At 32.4% G+C, this 21,123-nt stretch overlaps 1 long non-coding RNA gene across 1 annotated transcript; it reads right to left on the minus strand.

Annotated features, from left to right (window-relative positions):
- Positions 1-12,023: 12,023 nt before the first annotated feature.
- LOC149580017 (uncharacterized) lies at positions 12,024-12,342 on the minus strand. Its single transcript, XR_016359786.1, has 3 exons — positions 12,321-12,342; positions 12,159-12,234; positions 12,024-12,064 (listed from the first exon to the last, which is right to left on the minus strand). It is a non-coding gene; the product is annotated as an uncharacterized LOC149580017 (long non-coding RNA).
- Positions 12,343-21,123: the final 8,781 nt, after the last annotated feature.

The following is a 21,123-nucleotide window of genomic DNA, read 5'->3' on the forward strand; positions in this document are numbered from 1 at the left end:
GGAAATGTGGAAGAAGAGATCTTTATGAACACAACTCCTAATAATTCCTTAAGCTTGGTTGTCTTTAACTTGCCAATCAACTTGTGCAACAACATCAATGGGTTTTACAATAGTACCATCAACATATAGATTTAAACCTTTTTTCATTAGTCTACTCCATACAATATCTCTCCATGTAGTATAATTGTGTGAATTTAAAAAGTGGTGTTTTAGGTGAACCCATGATGCAAAGAATCAAAAGAGCACAAGAGAGAAAGAGAGACACAAGAACACAAGACACACCCCCCTATTTACTCAATCAAAGAACCCCCCCAAAAATGATGCTTTTTGGCACTTTATATGTAGTGTGTTTACAATAGGCCACTTATCAAAATGGACAAAAGTGGACTCCTGATTTTGTTGTTTACAACATCCTCTTGGAGTTCAAATTTGGTAGCAAGCAATGTTGCTCAGATATTCAACAAATTTGAAGTTTAATCAAAGCAATACAATGCAAAAAAGGACCTATTTCTAAAAGTGGTATTTTTGTCCACACAAGCCTATAATCTAATTGCAAATCTAGAAAGTAGATGAAAAACTATTCACTTTCAAAGAAAATAGAACCTAAATATGTGTCTAGATGAGCCCAAACTAAGCCTTTGAAGTTGCAAAAATCAAGATTTGTGATTTGTAGAAAAAATTAGGAACAAAGATCTCAAACATCCTCTGCAATTATTTTTCTTGAATCGTCGTCGTCGTTGTCACACCTCCAAAAATCAATTGACTTTAGATTTCACCTCAGATGTTCGATTTTGATGAAACAAAAGTTGATTTAGAGGTTTTTTGACCTTTTGAATGTGATACCAAGGTAAAAGCACAAACCTGTGTCACCCTTTTGTAAAGGAAAAGGCTAACAAATATATAACTATTCACCTTCAATGACATAAAACTCGTATTATTATTTAGAATTTGAAAATGAAGTAAACTAATGAAATGAGTAGAAATGGATGAAGTTTAGGATTATAATTTTGTATAATTATTTGGAATAAGAATTGATATATTTTCCTAATTTTTATAGATATTTTTTAGTTGCTAAAAAATGCTAAAAATTAGGGGTTTAGTTCCCACCACAAAACTATATGAGAATAAACTTATTTCCATTTGAGCTTAGACTATGTTATATATAACATATATAGCTATAACGATCAAATATAAAAATGACTTTAGACCTATATTTTCTCTTTTATAATGATTCAAATTTCAACTTGCCTGAAATTGATAATTTTTATCTCCCATCACATTTTTGAAAACATATCTATTCTAACCAAAAGGAAAATTATACATTGTTGAAGAGGACTCTCTCCTTTAGAATTTCATATTATTTTTATTTTTTTAAATACAATTTAATTTATTTTTCTTTCCCAAAATTGACATTTTTTTAGTGTTAAAATATGTGCTTGTAGAATTTTTTAATTACAATATACTATATCTAATTAAAACACTATAAACTCTATATGAGAATATTCTTGACTTTGAGCTCTATAAAATGGTGTTTATATGGTACTAAAAAAAATCATAGAAAATAGTAAGAGTTGTTGAAAAGTTAGTTTTCTGAAATAATTTTATTTCTTTAGTATTTGGATACAAAATAGTATAAATCATGCATTTAATAGACATTTCCAATTGGCAAAGTGTCAGACCATATGATAACTTAGCTAGAATGAATTTATTTGGACCATATGTTTGAACAAATTTGATTTTTGGATAGAAATACTCAAATTATGTCATTCTGATAAGTCATCCTAAAAGGCGAAATAACTTTGTACTTTTACCCAGCAATATATGATTTGCACCAACAAGCTCCAATCTTCACCTGCAAAAAATCTCTCCTGTTGGCCTAAAAGGCCAAATTTTTCATAGAATTTCGGAAATAAACTACAAATATGAAGAAAAAAAAATTTCAAATCCAAAAGGAGAAGCAAATGAAAAATACAGATTTGAAAATTAATTGCACAGAGCTAAAGATCATACCAATTTTGCAAATTGGGCCTTTGGGTGCTGGTTTGCAAAAAAAAATTGCTTCAGATTTGACTGTGGCCTAGGGTAGGCAAATTTATAGTCAAAATTCTTTGAATTGATGCTCTGAATGCAATGTCGAGGTCTACTTTGGCTCTAGACACTCCCAATGACTGTTGATACTCTAGATCTAAATCATGGTCCTCTAAGAGGTGAAGCAAAAATGGTCTCCAATGACTATGAAATGATGCTCCTATGGCTCTAATACCATGTAAGAATTTGTCTTAGGAAAAAATCACCCAAGATCAAAAAGTTCAAGCACTAGCACAAAATGGATCAATAAAGTATGATCAAAATAACAATATGAAATTGAATTGATGTACATACACACTATGAGTGCCTATATATAAAGTCCTCTAGAATGACTAGGAGTTAGTGAAGTGATAAGACTCACAACTAAGCACATGTCCACCAAGAGTAGATTATTCTCCATTGAGCACATAAGTTAGTGTGATGATGAGAGGATAAGCTTACATAGGTGTGTCATGTAAAAAGATGTTGTAGACACCATGTGCTTAATTAGAGTGAAAATAACTGTGTTGTTTGCATGACAACTCAGATAAATATGCAAACTTTGTGTTGTAGATACCATGTGCTAAATTAGAGTTGCTAACTCCTGTGTTGTCAATAGGACAACTCATATGAGTACGCATACTCCTAGTTGTCTAACTAATAAATAATAAAATAATACATTAATCTAAGTAAACTTAAGTAAAGTGTAATAATAATTAATTATTTACACGAACAGTTAGCATGTTGACTCATGAGTAAGATTTAGATCTTTGCATTGTGAATTCTTTAGGGTTGAATGTGACACTTTGAAGATCAAAATGCATCTTTTTTCATAGCAATCCCCTATTTTAGGAGGGTGTAGTTTTTTATGCTTAGATTGAACTCTAGATTTCAACCCTTTCAAACATGTGAGTTTGAAAGGTTCCAAAATATATTCGATTAACAAATATCCTTCTAGAATATTGGAACATGGAGTCTTGAGGGTGATAGGGGAGGCATTGGGTTCTTTAAAGGAATATGTGAGGATTTTATGAAAGGTGAGTTGTAGGTTTTGACATTGATTTGAGTTGAGATAGATAAGAAGATATGTATGTTTAGCATCATAAATTGTACATTATGCTTAAGTGTCTCTAATTCCACACTTATGTAGTGTACTTTTTAGTGTGTATTCATTCTTTTATGCATTATAACTCTTTTTATGCATTTAGGTCCTATCTCTCCATTTAATCAATGTGAGCCCTTAATTACAAATGTGTTCCCTTTTGATTATTTCATTCAAATGTTACTCTTGTATACATAAGCCCTATTACCATGCATAGCTTATTCAAAACATGTTTGTTTATCACACCTTGATTTCATGCATATTTTTGGAATATCCATGACCATATTATCCCTTGACTAAAATTTGAGTTATTTTTGTCTTGTAAAGGGGTATCTGAGATGTACGGTGTGAACTAAATCACCTCCTATATTGTGAGGTGTCTCTTACATGCTAGCTTGGGACCAAAATTGAAATAGAGTTAGTGTTTTGATTTTGGGTAGGATTTCAAATTCTTGTTAGCCCCCTTCAAATTTTGAGCCCTGAAATGGCTATATGAGGTATACATACAAAGATACCTACCTCATTTTGGAAGAGAATCTAATCCAATCAATCAACAAACCAATTGATCAATCCTTGAGAAATCAAGTAATCAAGGAGAATTCAAGCATATTTGAGCATTCATCTCTTCATGACAATGATCTTAAGAAATCATTTTGCAAGCATGTATTTTATGATGTCCTTTTAGGTTTTTATAAAGTCATGTCATTACATCAACATTTGTGATCTCATTTCATGTAGCACTTGATTTGTCAAGGCATAAAACACTTATCAAGCCTCTGGTATTGGCAACACAATTCATTTTTCTTTCATACATTTTCATTTGAATTTCAAGATTAATTCCTAAATAAGGGTTTGATTAAGAAAACCCCTTTCTCCCAACAATCTTCTTGTTTTATGTGTGTAGGTGACAATTAGTAGATTTTCACACTCAAATTTTGGAAGGCATAACATTTTACTTCAAATCTTGGGCTTCCTTATCAACTTTTGGAAAAGAAAGGGTGACCCCCATAAGGAGAGCTAAATCTAGTCACCCCTAACAAATATTTTGGGCTCAAATTTTGTGTATAGGTTAATCTTTGTGTTGGCTTCTCAGATTTGTCTCTAGAATTTGGCTATTTAATTTTTTTTGTCTCTACACATCAAAAGACCATCCTTGCTCATTAAGCCACTTCTACAACTTACATCTTCCCATTCCTATTAATCCATGTTGTCCTTTATAATGTAATGAGAGTGGAAATGTTGGAATCTCAATGGGAAACAATATACTGAGAGGGGGGTGAATCGAGATCTATAAAACTTTTCACTGATAAGACAACTAACTAGATTCATACCTAATCCATCTCATATCTTAGATCTCATACTAAAACTCATAAACTTGTAATACTAAAATGAAATATATCTAAACATAACAACCATGAAAACATCAACACATAACACAAAGATTTTGGTAACCCAGAAACACTTCAAGATGAAGGTAAAACTGGTGTAGTGATGAAACCCACAAATCTTTACTGCTGCAACAACAAATTTTTTTCTGTTAGGGCTACAATTTGATCATATCTGATAATCTACCCTATGAGGGGTCTTCTATATTAAAAGCTTTTAAGGTTGTCAAGTCTTACCTTGATTTAAAGATTTCACACTTACAATAAAGTAATGATTTTGTTAGGAGATTTAAATAGGTTTGTTAGAACCACTCTATTAAGAGATTTGTCCTAAATCAATTTGTTAAAATTGATTTAGTACCTAATCCTTTGGTTTTCTCTAAAAGCTATTTACAGATCTCCTCTCTTCAATATCTCAATTTAATCTCCTTATCTAATATCTCTATTATGTCCTTCATTGCTAGGTTGCTCTATCTGATCTCCTTTCATACTTAGCCTTCCTTGCTCTTTTATAAGCTTGATCTCTCCTTCACTTCTTCTTATCGCTTCCACACTCGCTCTCTCCTCTTTGATTTAGGGTTGGAACCCTTCTTAAATAGATAATATTAGAAAGTTCTAGATCTTAATCAACGATCCATATTTCATCCTTTTGTCATTTTACTCTTCTAATTTTTTGGTTTTTTAATAAACTTCTTTTAGGGATTAATGCCTTCTAAAAAAATGTATAATCTTCTCCTTAACTATCTATATAATCTTTAAATATCATGTAGAAGTAAGGTAAAATGATTTACATAAGTGTTTGTGTCATTACAAACTCATATGTCAAAAATGGTTTACTTGGCACTTGAATGTTTTGACGCTCGGTCATAACTAAAATTCATGCTATTACTCGACATTAATTAACTTTCCAGTAGCTCGGATTCCACTATTTTGATTAGCTTGTATGCTTGCTCAGTCTCTATTGGGGTGCTCAGTAACCTTTGACTTGCTTGGCATGTAAAGAAATACAAACAAGTTCTTTGTAGTTCGACCTTCTCTAGATGGTTCGGTCACAATGATGACCAACCAAAGTTGCCTTGGAAATGACTAAGTGTTAGACACTAATAGGAAACATGGGCTTAGAGATCAACAATCTCCCCCTTTGAAATTTATGGAAAAAATACTTTTTCATGACTTAGCTATCCATACAAAATAATACTCCCCCTAAGACTATAACTTGATCTCCAAAACTTATCTCTGTTATACAATATATACATGTCTATAAACTCTAGTACCGACTCATTTGATAATGTTGTTTCTGATTGACTGTCTCCCCCTTTGTGTATTTCATGATGATTTCCTCCTTGTTTATGTCATGAGGATATTTCCCCATTGTTTTTGTCACTTGTGGCTTGGGGTTAACTTGTATTTATCCAAAAATGTTTGATGACTTGCCAAGATTTCTTCAGGTTCTTTATTTCATCTATCTCTTGTTGATTCCAAGACTTGAACGTGAGTCTCTAGCTAAGCAACTAGATCAATTAGGCTCTCGATAGTGAAATATGTGCATCTTTCTTTGTTAAATTCTAAGCTATAGATAATTCCCTTTGAATTATCTCTAAATGGGGTATTAGCATAAATTGAATTGAAATCAATTTGTTCCTTATGCCACTATCTCTAGCCATTAACTTGACTAATCTATGTTGATCAAATATCAACTTATTGTACAAAGGTGAGCTTGAACTTGTGTTCTTGCTCAAATAAATTGTACATGCCTTCATATATGCTTGTATCAAATCAATAGAACTTTGATTCTCTAATGCGACGAACTCAACATCACATAGTTTCATATATAAAGAATGAATCAATTTCAGAATTCATTCCAATTGAGTGGTAAGGTTAGAAATCTCAACTTGTCTAATTTCAAGTTCCTTTGAGACTTTCTCCAAAACTTTGTGCTCAAATTTATTTTTAGACCATCTCATTAATTTATCATTGGTCTCTATATCTTTTGTTTGAACTTTATCAACTATATACACTAGTTGATCCAAAATTGGATGTTGCACATTAGCATCAAAAATCTCAAATGCATCAACAAAAACATCCTTTATATTGTGCAATACATGTTTCTTTTTATGTTCTCTTCTCAACTATTCTTGCAACTTTGTCTTACGACTTAGCAAGGTTTGTGATTCTTGCATTTGTTCTAAAGTCATGTTATTTAAGTCATACATAGGTAATGTGATTACCTCATATAAACTCATTGTTTCCTCTATTGCATCATATGTCTATGTCATTATCTGTGATCAAGGGGTATTATTACTAGATAATGATATGTGTAGTTACTTTCCCTTTGCACTTGATCTAGATATCTTCTCTTGTTGAGTCGATTTAACCTAAATTGTATAAGTGTAACATATAATGTGTCTGTTAGCATGTCACTTAACAATTGTATAAGAGCTTGAATAGCCTCTTGTTCTTTAGGTTTCCCTATCTTTGTTGCCTCTTTATCTTCTTCTTCCACTTTCTCATTTGTTTGGCCCACTGTTACATGAGTAAATTATGGAAACATAATTATTACCTTGCCCTGTTGCTCGACACTCATGTCACAAGTAATTGTGATTGATGTAACTTGAAAACCATTATTCTTTGCACTTTCAATCCTTGGATAATTCTAAAGTTGTAGTAACATTGGATTGGTGCATTGTACAGAGGTACCTGGTTGAGTGTGTTAGAGAAAGAGGTTAATTTAATTTAATTTATTAAATTACCTTTTCTCCCTTCTTAAGATTTTGATTTATACACTTTTTTCATTCACATTTAATAATTAATTAATAATTATTAAATGGCTTTTACCTTTTAGGTTATCATTTTTGAGTTTCAATTTCCTTCTATAAGGATAGATCGTTTGTAAGTATCCTACATAATTTCTTAATAAATTTGCATATTTTTTAGAGCAAATCCTTGCCTCCTCTTTTCATTTTCTTCTTTGTGATAGGTTTTTTACATGCAGGTATTCGAGGGCTTCGTGGATTTGTTTTGTGTATTTTCTTAAATCTTTCATGGTATCAGAGCCAAATCCATTGTAACTTGTTTAGTATTTGGAGAAAAAGGAGAATGAGGGTTTGAAAAATCAAATCTAGAGTTTTTTCAAGTATTTCTTGTGAAAATAGGGGGTCTCTATTTTTCAGAGCACTTTGAGGCCAAACAAACCTCACAATTGGATCTAGAAGATGTCAAAACCCCCATTTTCATATTAATTTCATTTATTTTGGACAACATTGGTTTGGGAGGAAAAAAATTTGCCCAACAGGCCATACAGCCTCCTATATGCACTTTGAGGCAGATTTTTTTCAGAAATCGCAAAAAAATTGAAAAAAAAGGGTTTTAATACTGCTACGGTTACATAACCGTAGTGGCACAATTGCGATATCCACTAGCAGTCACCACTAGTGGCTGCGGCCCTCCACTCCGCCACCACTGCTTTGAGTGGTTGTTTTGTAATTTATTATTATTATTATTATTTTAAATTTTAAAAAAATCTTTCATTTTCGGGAGCCTTGTTGTTTTTTTTTGCGATATCTTGAGCATACAGGCATATTTTTTCATTCTCAAAGAAGCGCCAGAAATCTAGTTCCAAGATGGAGACAATGGAGTAGGAATTTTTGAGTTTTAATATAGTTTGGTTGCCTATTTAGGTAGTCAAAGGTAGGTGTTCTATTTTTCACTTTGGAGGGCATATCTTGAGCATCCCAACTCCATTTTTCGAAAATGTTATATTTTTGGAAAGATCATTTTGTACTCTTTCTAGAAATGCTAGTTTTTCATCCAATTCTACTCCAAGCTATTTCTATTATTATTTTTGCTTTATTGTACTATGGTGGATATCTTGGGTGTTTCAGGTTTAGGGATCATTTTCATGGTATGAGATTTCTTCTTTTGGGTTGTACTATCTATTGTAATAGTTCTTTTCCCTTTATGATCATTGTTGATATCATTTGGAAGCATGTGTATGTAAACACACTAAGATAAAGTGTCACTCCTTGCATTTCAAGATCTTTCTCATCATTGTGACATATTGTACTCGCACTACATTATCAAGTGCCATGGGGGGATTGTTGTTTTCCTTTTAGTGTCATCTTCCTTTGTCAAGTGAATGTCCCTTCCATGACATTAGCCCCATCACATGCCTTTATAGGTGTTTTTACCTCTTCCTCACTCTCGATATTCTTGATTCTTTCTTTTTTGTAGGAGTTATTGGCCCGCCTTCTCAGTTGCCTGTCACCTCATCCTTGTTAGCATTGGGGGGGGGGGGGGGGGGGGGGGTCTCTTTTTGTTTCTCATGCTTCCTTAGTTTGATTGATCAACTCTTTAGGCTTTTGTGTTTCATGCCATTTGTATCTTCAAGTTCAATTGTTTGCCTCACGAGTACATTTTCGACCATTTTTCGACCATTATTGGTCGAAATTTCGACCCAATTTTCGACCAACTTCAACCAACCCATTGGTCAAAAAAGTTTCGGTCAAAATTTCGACCAAGCTGCTAGTTGGTCAAAATTTCGACCAATACATTGGTCAAAAAACTTCCATAGCCATGGTGCAAGTTCTTGCAATAATTGGTCAAAATTTCGACCAATACATTGGTCAAAAAACTTCCATAGCCATGGTGCAAGTTCTTGCAAGAATTGGTCAAAATTTCGACCAATGAAGGTAGAAATTTTGATCAATGAAGGTAGAAAATCTTGACCAATAAAGGTAGAAATTTCAACCAATGAAGGTCAAAAATTTTGACCAATGAAGGTAGAAATTTTGACCAATGAAGGTAGAAATTTCTACCAACACGTGGGTGTAAATTTTTTTTAGGCATTCTATAAAACAGTTCACATGCCTTACATATGATATGACATTTTGCATGCATCTTGCACTCTCTCATCCGGTTGATGATGGATTACGGAGAGTGGTCTGAAACGATGATACTAAAACACACACACAATCAAATCCAAGATGAAATTGCATTACAAATAGATTGTGGAAATCTGATATTGTTAATTTTGCATGCATGTCTACTAGGGCAATCACAACTTAAATGTCCTGGTAGACATGCATGCAAAATTAACAATATCAGATTTCCACAATCCATTTGTAATGCAATTTCATTTTGGATTTGATTGTGTGTGTTTTTTAGCATCATCATTTTAGACCACTCTCTGTAATCCATTATCAACTGGATGAGAGAGTGCAGGATGCATGCAAAATGTTAAATCATATGCAAGGCATGTGAACTGTTTTATAGAATGCCTAAAAAACATCAACAGTAACCATTCTTTCCTACTCTTATCAGAAATAGTTCCATCAAGATAGCTCAAGTCCATACTAAATGTCTTAATGATTGAGTTTCTATATATAGTTATCTTATTTTAGGGCACCAAAATGGGTTTTATCCCCTCACACAAGTATACAATCTATTAAAATATCCTAGATTTGTAATTATAAAGCTTTGCTTCGAACAAAATGCCACAATCAAATTGTGAACTAGAGAATAGTGCAAGGCCACACATGCAATTACTTTCCACAAATACTATGATAAGAAAAGATAATGCTCACACACTACTTGAGATCCAAAATAGAACAAGCTTCAGCAATACATTGCAATATATATATGGATCTTTTGGCACTGTTACTAAAATCATTTACCTTCTAGGTAAGAACATAAGTTTGTTTCAATATACAAATCTTCAAAAGGAATTTCATATCAGAAAATAAAAGTAACAAAAAATAAATTAAATTGTAATGCACTAGGAATAATATAGCACATAATGAGTACTAAACCTTAATTGAACAAAAGACTATACAATGGCTTCAATAAATTTGATGCTACACCTAAACCATCACTTGTAGCAAGCTACTTGAAGATATGTAGTACAAACCATCCCAGAGAACAACCTCTAATTTTTAAAAAATTTCGCTTTTACTGGGTGAAGCTTTACTTTTTGTCTTGGCAAAGTCAACCAGGTCTTCAAACAACTTATCTTCAGGTTTAACTTGTTTGTTGGAAGTTAAAGATTGTTGTGGATATGCATCATTGTAAGTTCCATCATGAACGGAGATGTTTTGTGTCCTTGATATCAACTCATCACGTGTTGATTCACTATAACCATGTGTAGACTAGCCAGAACCCAAAGCTTGTTGCTGCTGAAAAAATTGTTGTCTCTGATTGTACTTTGTTGGAGGAGGGGGAATAACTTTTATAACATTGCTATCATATATGGGAGGTCCTTGCAAATTATCTACACCTTGTGATGTATTTTGTGATTGCTCCACTTCCCAAGGAGCGAGAGGAAGGCTTTCAGAAGTCTTTTGTGTTGATGCCTTTGAATTCTGTGATTGTGGCCCATATAACAGAACTGATTGTTGTGGACTAAGAGACTGCCTTGCTGGATTTGACCATTGCAAACCCTGGCTAGATTTGTCAAAATATGACTCTGGGCCATGGTGTGGAAACTTTTGGTATTCATTCTATTGTGTTGATGACATCCCTGAAGAGTAACCTCCATTTTGATATGGAGAATTTGATTGTGAATTCAAAGGATATGGCGAAGTTTGCTAAGAAAGAGATACTGGTGGTGAATGTGTGTATTTCTCATTGATTGTGCTAGCTGTTGGTGGAGTTGCAGCAGTTGGTGACTCGTAAGTTGTCTGCTCAGTTTGCTGGCCATGAGTATCAATATTTTAAAGTCCTGGTGGTGGGGGTATCAATGGGAGTTGACCTGTTCACTGATTCTTTTTAATGTTATCAACTCTCTAATGAGCTTGTGCACTGGATCTTGACCTACAATGCATAAAATATTGTTACTTCTCTTTTGATTTTTCTCTATAGAAGCCTGTCAAATCATAGTACAAAAGAAAAGTTTGTTGTACATTTGAACTATAAATACAAAAGAAAGATGCTGGAAATTATTGACTATGGGGGTGATAAATTTAGAATTTTAAATGCTAGAAGATATTCAGATACCTTGCGTTGGCGATACTTCTCCTTGACTGCAGTCAATGCACACCCTTTTTTATTTAGTTGTAAATTATGCAATGCATGAATACAATCCTTCATCTCTAATACTTTATAGGCTATGTAGTGTTCTAGTGTAGGATTTTGAAGATTGAGGACAATAAAATCCTGTTCAAATTTTAGTACAGACAAGAACAAACAAAAAAATGACTCGATGGAATTTACATTACCCAGGGGCAAGTTCCAGGATCAAGAGTCATCCTTACCACAAATATAGCTGATGCAACTATCATTGACGAAACATAACGGAGAAAGTCATACTCAACAAGGGTGAGTTCAACAAGATAATTGCCCATGAATTCCAAATGTAGAGATGGAATTTGAATGAAAAAAATTATGAAGGTAAGAATAAAATACTTTTATATATTAAATAATTTTATCTCCCACATTACCTAAGAAAGCTCTTAGTTGTTGGTGTTGTCAGATCATATCGCAAGGAAGTTAGGACATCAATCTCCATTTCTAACACCTATTAGTATTAAGATAAGGATAATTCTCATTTTAAGAATACCATCCAAGAGAGATGTAACAAATCATCTTGCAATACAAAAGGAAAATTATACCTCCTCCCTTGTGTAAGTATTATCTGTAATGTAACAAAATTCTTCCACATGTGGAGCACAAATTTCTTCGTACTTCCTGAAAGTGACATCAAAGCAGTAGTTAAAAATTGACCAAAGAAAAGAAAAGAAAAGAAAATGTTACAATAGGCAAGAAGTACACACGAGGCAACAAGCATGCAAGTAAAGTGTATCTGGCACAAGCTTGTACTCCTCGGCAACCTGTTACAACAATCTAATTTTGAATTGATTATACAAAATTAATTGCACAACTACAATAGGGAAAAATAAATATATATATAGCATGAAGAAATGCAATAAGCAAAAAACCTCAACAAGCTAATCAACAAGTATGCCCCTCATATTTGCATTGATCTCTTGTTGAATTGTTTCAATGTAACAAGGTAATGCTCGCCATTTTAGCTGAAAAAGTAATTGATGACTGTAAGTATTAATCAAAGGAAGCTTCAAGAAAATGTCATAAATTCAGTCTAGCTTGACACATGAAAACCGGTAACTTTTTTGCTTCAAGTACCTATATTACTTCATTTAAGCTTAGAACATTAACAAAAATATGCAATTTTTAGTGAAGATATTTATCAACTAAATCTATATCTAGCACACCACATAAAAACAAAGTAATTCACAGCTTCCTCTGTAGAACATTGTAGATCCATCCAAGGATCTACAGTTATATGCCTAGAACATTGCAGATCCATCCAAGGAGCTAATCAAGAGTAACTCCATTTCCAGATAACAACTTGACTATTAATTTCCAGTCTGAGTTGCATGTTATTTCAGAAGAGAGTACAACTAAATTACTTGATTAGGTAGTTATAAGTAATTGGTATAACAATGCCTTACAGATTTTATGTAACTGTTCAATAATTTCACTGCTGGCTAGTTAAAAGCTTGTCTTCTGTGGGATGAAACTTGCTGTTTAAGGTGGTCAACAATGACTTCACTCATAGATAATTATTGGCAGATTATTATCGACATCTTAAATCCTAGTCTGATTATGAATGCTATTTTGGAAGAGGTTAAATGTAGTTCTACATAAGAAGAGAACTTACTCACTATTTGGCGAGATGAAATGACAAATTAACCTAAGATTACAATTCTAAAATATCATATGATTTTATTCTAATAACCATGTAGTAAGAAAACTTTGACACCTTTGCTCAGTGAAAGGTAAAATGTCCATGTCATTTTTACATATATATACTTAATTGAGCATAGAGGAACCAGCATGCAATATAAAATTGAAATAGTAGGATGTCACCTGAACACAAGCAACAGACATTGTATCAAGAATTTTACTTGTCGTGTACCGGTTTGATTGTAATCTTATACGCCTTGGTTCAATATCAACTAAACTTTTTGCCCAGAACGTGTACACTGACAGATCTATCACCTGAGAAAAAGAACTGCTAGATCAATATATTATCTACACAATTGTAAAGATTACCAACCTAACAAAAAACACAAAAATAATTAGTCAACTATTCTAACTTAGGAGTGTATAGATTATCACCTCCCATCTTGTTATAGTGTCAAGCGGGTAAATTCTCAATGTTTTGAAGGTATTGGGGTCCAACATTCGAAGTCCATCCAAACTAATCTGTAGAAAGACATAATTTAGATAAGCCTTTGTAATCAATATGACTAAAGAAAGGATACAAAATATATATGGATTACTCAAGTAAACTCTGAACTACGATTCCACATTACAACAACTATAGGAAATAGGGTATTTCACCGATCACAAATTTTCCAGAAGCCACAAATGATATGCAAAACAATTGTGAGGAGAATAAGGAAGAGACGAAGGATATTTTTGTCCTTGTTGTGGGAAGAAGTACGAGTGTATGTACAAGCACCCACAATAAATTCTTGTGTGCAGATGTGACAAAGAAAGCGAGGCTGAATGGATTTGCAGTGCTGCCAATTGTTGAGATAGCGAAATGTGCAACTGTGACAAGTATTGCAAAAAGGGCAGAGAGGATGTTTGCAACATCTAAAGCATCAAAAAAGACATGGTCACCTGGGCATGTCTAGGGGCTATTTGGAGGAAGAAGAGATTCTTGGCATATGTTCTCAATGGACTCCAGCAACCACCATGCATGGTGCAGGACACCCTGGCAAGAGCATGAGAGGAGAGTCATTTAGACTCATGAAGATCAAAGTGATCTTGAAAGATTAAGAGTTAAAAGTAATTAGATCTATGATCCATCTTTCTATTTGATGTTTTGATGTAATGAAGCCTAAAACTATGAAGGCAATGTAATAGAGGTAAATGGTATTGAAAGATTAAAATGCATCTAAGGGGTTATTAAGGGTCATTTTGTTGATCCTAACCTAGTTATGGGATTTAAAGACCTATATGGTATTGGACCAATGCGATATGGTCTCTAAAAGCCATTAAATATTGTAAAAGCACTAAAAGTGCTCAAAAGTTGTACTTTGCCATGTTGGCAATTTAGGTCTAGTAAGGTTTGTAAGGGGTTTAGGTGTCTTTGGAAGGGTTAGTGAAGTTGTAAAACCTTTGAAAAGGTTAGTGAAATGTATTAAAGGCATATATGATTGTAAATTGTCAAAGTTGACACTTTGTGTTAACTTAGACAGCAAATTTTAGTTTATAACTAACTGGTATCAGTCAGATAACTGACTGTTACAGTTAGACAACAGTGATTATTGGCCTTGTTTGGCTATTTAGTGGAAGGTGGTCAAGTTTTAGAGGCAATGGAAAGTCGGTGTTTGGAATAATAAGACATGTAATAGATTCTAGAAGTAATAAAAACAAGTTTTTTCTCTATTAACTAGCCACTGTTCCTCGGGTACAGTCATAACCAATACCTCTGAAATGATAGTTGAGTTTGGCTCTCAATTGATCATGATGTAGGAATCTTAAGGAAGTTGTGTACTATTCTTTTCACGCATTTTCTTCCTTATTTCATAGTTTTTAGGTTCAAATAATCGGGCTAGTGTTTGTAAGACAGTGATTGGGGAAAATGATTGAAGACCTCAAAATATGAAAATAGGGAGACCTACAACCACTAAAGTCAATTTTATTTGAAAATTAATGACTTACAAAATTTAAACAAAATATAAGATAAATGAAAATGATAGATCTATATAATAAACATGATTTCAACTCAAATTTTTGAACTATTTAAATTTTAATCTATTTAATAAAATAATTTAAAATACCTTTCGCAACAAAGAGATATTAAAGAGTTTCATATAGAAGAGCTATAAAATAAATTTCATTATATTCGAGAACACATTTGTTTCATACAATTTAGTTTTTATATTCAGAGAAGATATGAACATTTATTTACATCTTTAAGTAACTATTCAAGAAAACAACCACCTCTGGACACTCAATTTTGAGTTACAAGAGGTTCAACAATTCAAACAACACTAAAACAAAGTCATTATATTATGAAATACATTTTAAGAACGTGTGTCTACAACACTTACCAATTGCCTTCTTGTTGTAAGAAAAATAACTGCTGGAAGAAAAATTATAGTAGGGCAAAAAGAAAATTACATTATGTGAACAAATTGGAGCAGTTGGAGCGAATTGTTGAGGGAAAGACGAGCAGCCGTAAATGTGTCAGCCAATTATCGTTACAAATCCAATGTAATCCTTGTAATGTTGGAAACAATAATAGATTTGGGAGAGATTCATGGAAGAAACACTGCCAATAGCTGGACTTGATCAGTTGTAAACAAGAAGTTGAACCAACATTAATTTTAAGCACAACTGCAAAAGATTTAATTCAATAATGTAGCTCCAGAACATTGGCTTTCCACATTAACTTCAACATTGTGCCCATGCCTATCTTGGGAAAAAGTGAATCATTCAATTACATGAGAATATTCTATAAATAAAAACTGTTGAGTAAACAATCATAACCAAGACATCTTACCAAAACAAAAAAATCATTGAAAATTCAATCTAAAACATTCAAATTTGCCATGTTAGAAAGTAATTCTAAGTCTAATGACTTGAAGCTGACAGTCTTTTAACAATTAAAAACAATGTCCTAAGAAGAACACCCATCCCTTTGTAGCAAAGCAATTATCACATCCTTTCAAAAGCAAATTGATACAATTTTCACCATTTCTTAAGTCTCCATGAAATTTGTAGTCACAACTGATCTTCTCAACGTACTCATGTGTTCTTTCTAAATATTAATCTACATCTTACCTTTCCATTTCAAATGTTGCACCATTAATTCTTCACACATCTGAATTATTTTATACCCATCAACGACTATTAATTGCATTTGAGCTTTAGATCACTGTCATCTAGTAAACATTTATCTGACATCACAGAAGTGTAAAGATAATTTAAAGCTATTACTTCTTGATCCTTGAATCTTTTCATTCATTCAATGTTGTTAGTAGTTGAAGTGTACTTACATTATGTTTTATCCAATCTGCAGTAGAAAATAGACATCAATCTACTTTCTCCCTTTAGTGAATCCTCCATCCCGATGGTTGAGATAGCATATTGAACTTTCATTGTCAAACCAAGTCCAAAATAAGCATGTTTTACCCCAGGGAAGAAAGGACAAAAGCTATACTGAAACCTTTAATTCATTGAAAAAAGTAGAGGAACATGAAACTTACAATATCATGAATCCAAAAACCTGTAATATCCCATTTCAAAACAGGTGAATATTTCAATGTTGACAGTAGCAAAAATTTGATTAAAGCTATGATATCCATGGAAGTCTCTTCAAAACACTTGCATGCTCTTTCCAATTGTATGAAAAGGTAATGGCCTACATTATTCAATCAACTGAATGGAATTTTTACTTCGAAGGTTTGGAGGGTGCATTTGGATATCACTCTCTATTCATATTCCCCAATAATTGGCCTTCATACTAAATCACTTCTGTTTTGCAACTGCATAAGAACAATGTTGACAATTAATTATATATTTTTTGAGAAAAGATCGCAAACATGTGTTTTTAAAGTACTACATTTTTAGACTTTCAAATGAATGAATGAATGAATTTGCGAGACTAAAGCAACTTATGGGACTCACAAGTTAGCACGCACTACAGAAGGGAGGAAGAGAACTTAAGCTGGTTGTGACCTCTGTAACCTCTTGATTAATGTCTCTTCATTGGTGGATTTTAATAATCAGAAATTACAAATCACAAACTATCTATAAATTTGGATGTCTCTCCAGATAAAATATCATGCCAACTAATATTCGCATATTAAGTGGCCTCATCACCCAAATAAAAAGTAGAATCTGAAACCTCATTCAAACTACAATAGATCATTGAAACAATATGATTGAAAAATGTCTTATAGAATCTTTGAAGAACTTACATTAATGCAATGGAGAATTGAACCTGCAATTGCACTATTGCTTACATGATGGTGATCATCAGACTTCTGTTCATGGTGGTCATCATTAGACTTCTGTATCGTCAAGCCCACAAAGATTTGTAAATGGTTACATAATCGTTGATGCTTGCATTGTCATCATCATTAGAACTCTATTATAGTCAAAATTCACAAAGGGTTAGCAAATGATGAGATTAAGTTATTTTTCAGAAAATTATAATCTTTGAAGAACTTACACCAAGACTTCTAGTAGTATTGTTGCTTACACTGCCATTACCATGAGACTTTTGTTAAGTCAAGTTCACAAAGGGTTAGCAAATGTCAGATTAAGTTACTCTTAAGAAAATTAGAATATTTGAACAACTTACATGAAGACCTCTATTAACATCATGGTTGACATGGTCATCATCAGTAAGCTCATGTTTTAATCAAATCCACAAAGGATTAGAAAATGGTCAAATTAAGTTATTTCTAAGAAAATTAAAATCTTTGAAGAACTTACATCAAGACAATGGAAAGTTGAACTTTTAGTAATATTATTTCTTATATGGTCATCGTCATGAGGTTCCTATTAAAAGTCCTCAAAGGTTAGCAGATAATCAAAAAGGAGAAAAACAAACATATTAGTTGTAACAATAGCATAACCTTTAAATCTTACTTTCTATTTGAACAAGACATTACAGACCTTTCAAGATTCTTACTTTTCTAATAAATAATATTAGCATAGTCCATTATCAACTCAACATATCTTTGATAAACTCATTCAAAAATGGAAATTGGCAGATGTCTAGATTAAGTTATTCTTAATAAAATTAGAATCTTTGAACTTACAACAAGATGATAGAGCTTCAAAATCAAAATCAACTTCATCACTTCATGGCAAGTGGATCTCTTAGTTGAATTGCTTGCTTTTGCAATGTTTGTATATGAGCAATGCTCAGCTTCTAGCTGGACCTCTACATGTTGGAATGACAACATCTGTTAGGCATTGCACTAGATCTCTCAAATCAACGTCTTTGCTAGAAAGGCCATGCTGCATTTTTTCATCCAGTAATTGTCATGTCCCCATATTTATAAGATTTAATGATAAATTAATTATTAATAATAATAATATAAATTGTCATTAAGTTAACATATTATGTCCTTGTCTCCAAGAGAAAGGATATCTATCACATCATTTGTAGATTATTATTCATCAACCTCCATTCTAATTTTAAATGAGTTGATATTCAAAATCAAACAAGTTGACATTTCATTGATTAGAATGATTTCTCAATACTACGTAATTATATCAAATGTATTAATATCATACCTTTGTATATATGTACCTTAATACATATATATTACCCTATTTTTATATCATACTCTTAAAGAGAATCCTATAATTATGGGATAAAATATAATAATAATTCATATACTATTCCTAAAGAAATAATATTAAAGATAATAGTAAATAAATAAATGAAATAATAATAATAATATTATTTATTATTAATTGTTCATGATAATAGTACCCTACAATATAATCATACAAATTATTATTATGATGAAAGAAAATATTCTTATTAATATTATATATAATATAATGTAATATCCCATCTATGAAAATAGATTTTATTAACAAATATGAAAGTAGATAAATGATAAATAAATTTAATATATATTACAATTAATTAAGTTTAAGATATAAATTTATTTGATTAAGACATATCTCTTAAATCCTAAAGATGTGACTGTTCGAGAGAGGATCATTAAAGAGATATAAATAAATAAAATAGAAATAGGTTGGGGGGACATCTACGAAAAAATATTAGCGACTGGGAAGACAAAAAGGAAGGTAGAAAAGAAAACAATATCATCGATTGCAGACAGATTAGGGGGCAGAAGAGAACAAGGAAATAATGATGTTCTAGAACAGATATAGACAAATGAGTCGGAGCATGTAATTGATTAGACAGAGACAAGATGGAGTATAAAAAACAATATACATAGTAGTGATAAAAATAGAGGAGTCAAATGTATCATTCCAGGAAGCACATACCTGTGATGCATATTGCAATGAACAAACAATGATGAGTCCCGATAAAGAGTGAACCACAATATATATAGGAAAGCAATGGAGATATTTAGCTCTTCTTCAAAGTGAAACACAATAGAAGCATGGGAATACATGTAGTGAGCATACTGAAGATATTTATGTCCAAAATAATCCATAGCATCAGGAGCAAACTTACTTACAATTAAATAATTAAAATTATTATGCATTGTCATTCTGGATTTGCAAGCAACACTTGAGACACATAAGACAAAGGATGCATTACACACATTGAGTGAAATATATAGAGAGAATTGCGAACACATATAATGTCAAATGGAAGGTACCATCATTTTGGAGGAAAATGTAGAATAAAAATAGGAAGGAAACTGCTCAATACAAGTCCAACCAAGTATGGTATGTGAGATGCATATATGGTTGGCATACAAAGTCAAATCATTCCTCGAAAAGTATTGATGGTAGTTGTATATTGTCTAGTCTCAGTGTTGAAGTCCTACTATAAGAAATTCAACATCGAAGGCAATATTGTTGGGAGTTGTTTGAAAAACCATCACACAAAGTCAAGTTAAGGCATCGATAATTAGTATTAATATTATAATGAGGAGAAGCAATCGATATATGTCCTAAGGTGATATCCTTGATAATGGCCTGATGTAATAAACAAAATGAAATATTCTAAACAAGGATAAAAATTAAAATGAAATAAGGATAAATGCTAAAGTCCATGGTCTAGCGAACAGGTCAGCAATCAGAGAAAAGATATGGAAAAAGGGGATACAAATTAAAGAAAAAGTCACAAATGAATGACCCCTAAAAAGGGTCATTACAATTGGTATCAAAGCTACGATTCTGCCATCCTAAGGGAAATAGTCTTATCACTGGAGGATTACAATTTCAACCTATCCTAAAACCATAGGAAAATGATGAATTCTAATCACCTAAATCACAAAGATAAATATTAAGTGTAAGATCAATAAATAGACCTACTTGTCAGGAATAATTTACATCACCCAAAACAGATTGGAAGAACAGTTGCACGACCACACATGCATTAATCATACCTTTAGTACCAAACAACTCTGCATCTTCACCAGTGCAAGTTAGTTTCTCTTTAATGACAAAAACACTGATCGATCATCCTGAAATTCCAAAAAAAATAAGCAGGAAGAATTACTGTCGAATAACAGGATAATATTGAATACTGCCATACAGATTTGGACTAGTTAGAATTATTGGGGTGTATATACCAATAATAGAGGAGAATAATTCAAATATTACTTCCCTATGGAATGATCTATTATGGAGTGATATCCCATCAGGGAACTATAGGAAGGAAATATGATACCAACACAACCTGCAAAAAACAAGTGGAAGTTCAGGGAGCAAGATACCAATGTCATAGAAATGATGATCAACAAGATAAGAATAGAGCATGATATACTATCATTGCTTGAGTTTGGGTGTAGAAATCATCTAATAGAATGTTCAATAGTTAGAACAACTCGAAAGGGAGCAAGGTGTGCAGAAACAACTTTCTAT

This window comes from Cupressus sempervirens, chromosome 1 (genome assembly GCF_028749045.1).
Source record: "Cupressus sempervirens isolate cs-2001-9-10 chromosome 1, ASM2874904v1, whole genome shotgun sequence".
Lineage (NCBI taxonomy): Eukaryota > Viridiplantae > Streptophyta > Pinopsida > Cupressales > Cupressaceae > Cupressus > Cupressus sempervirens.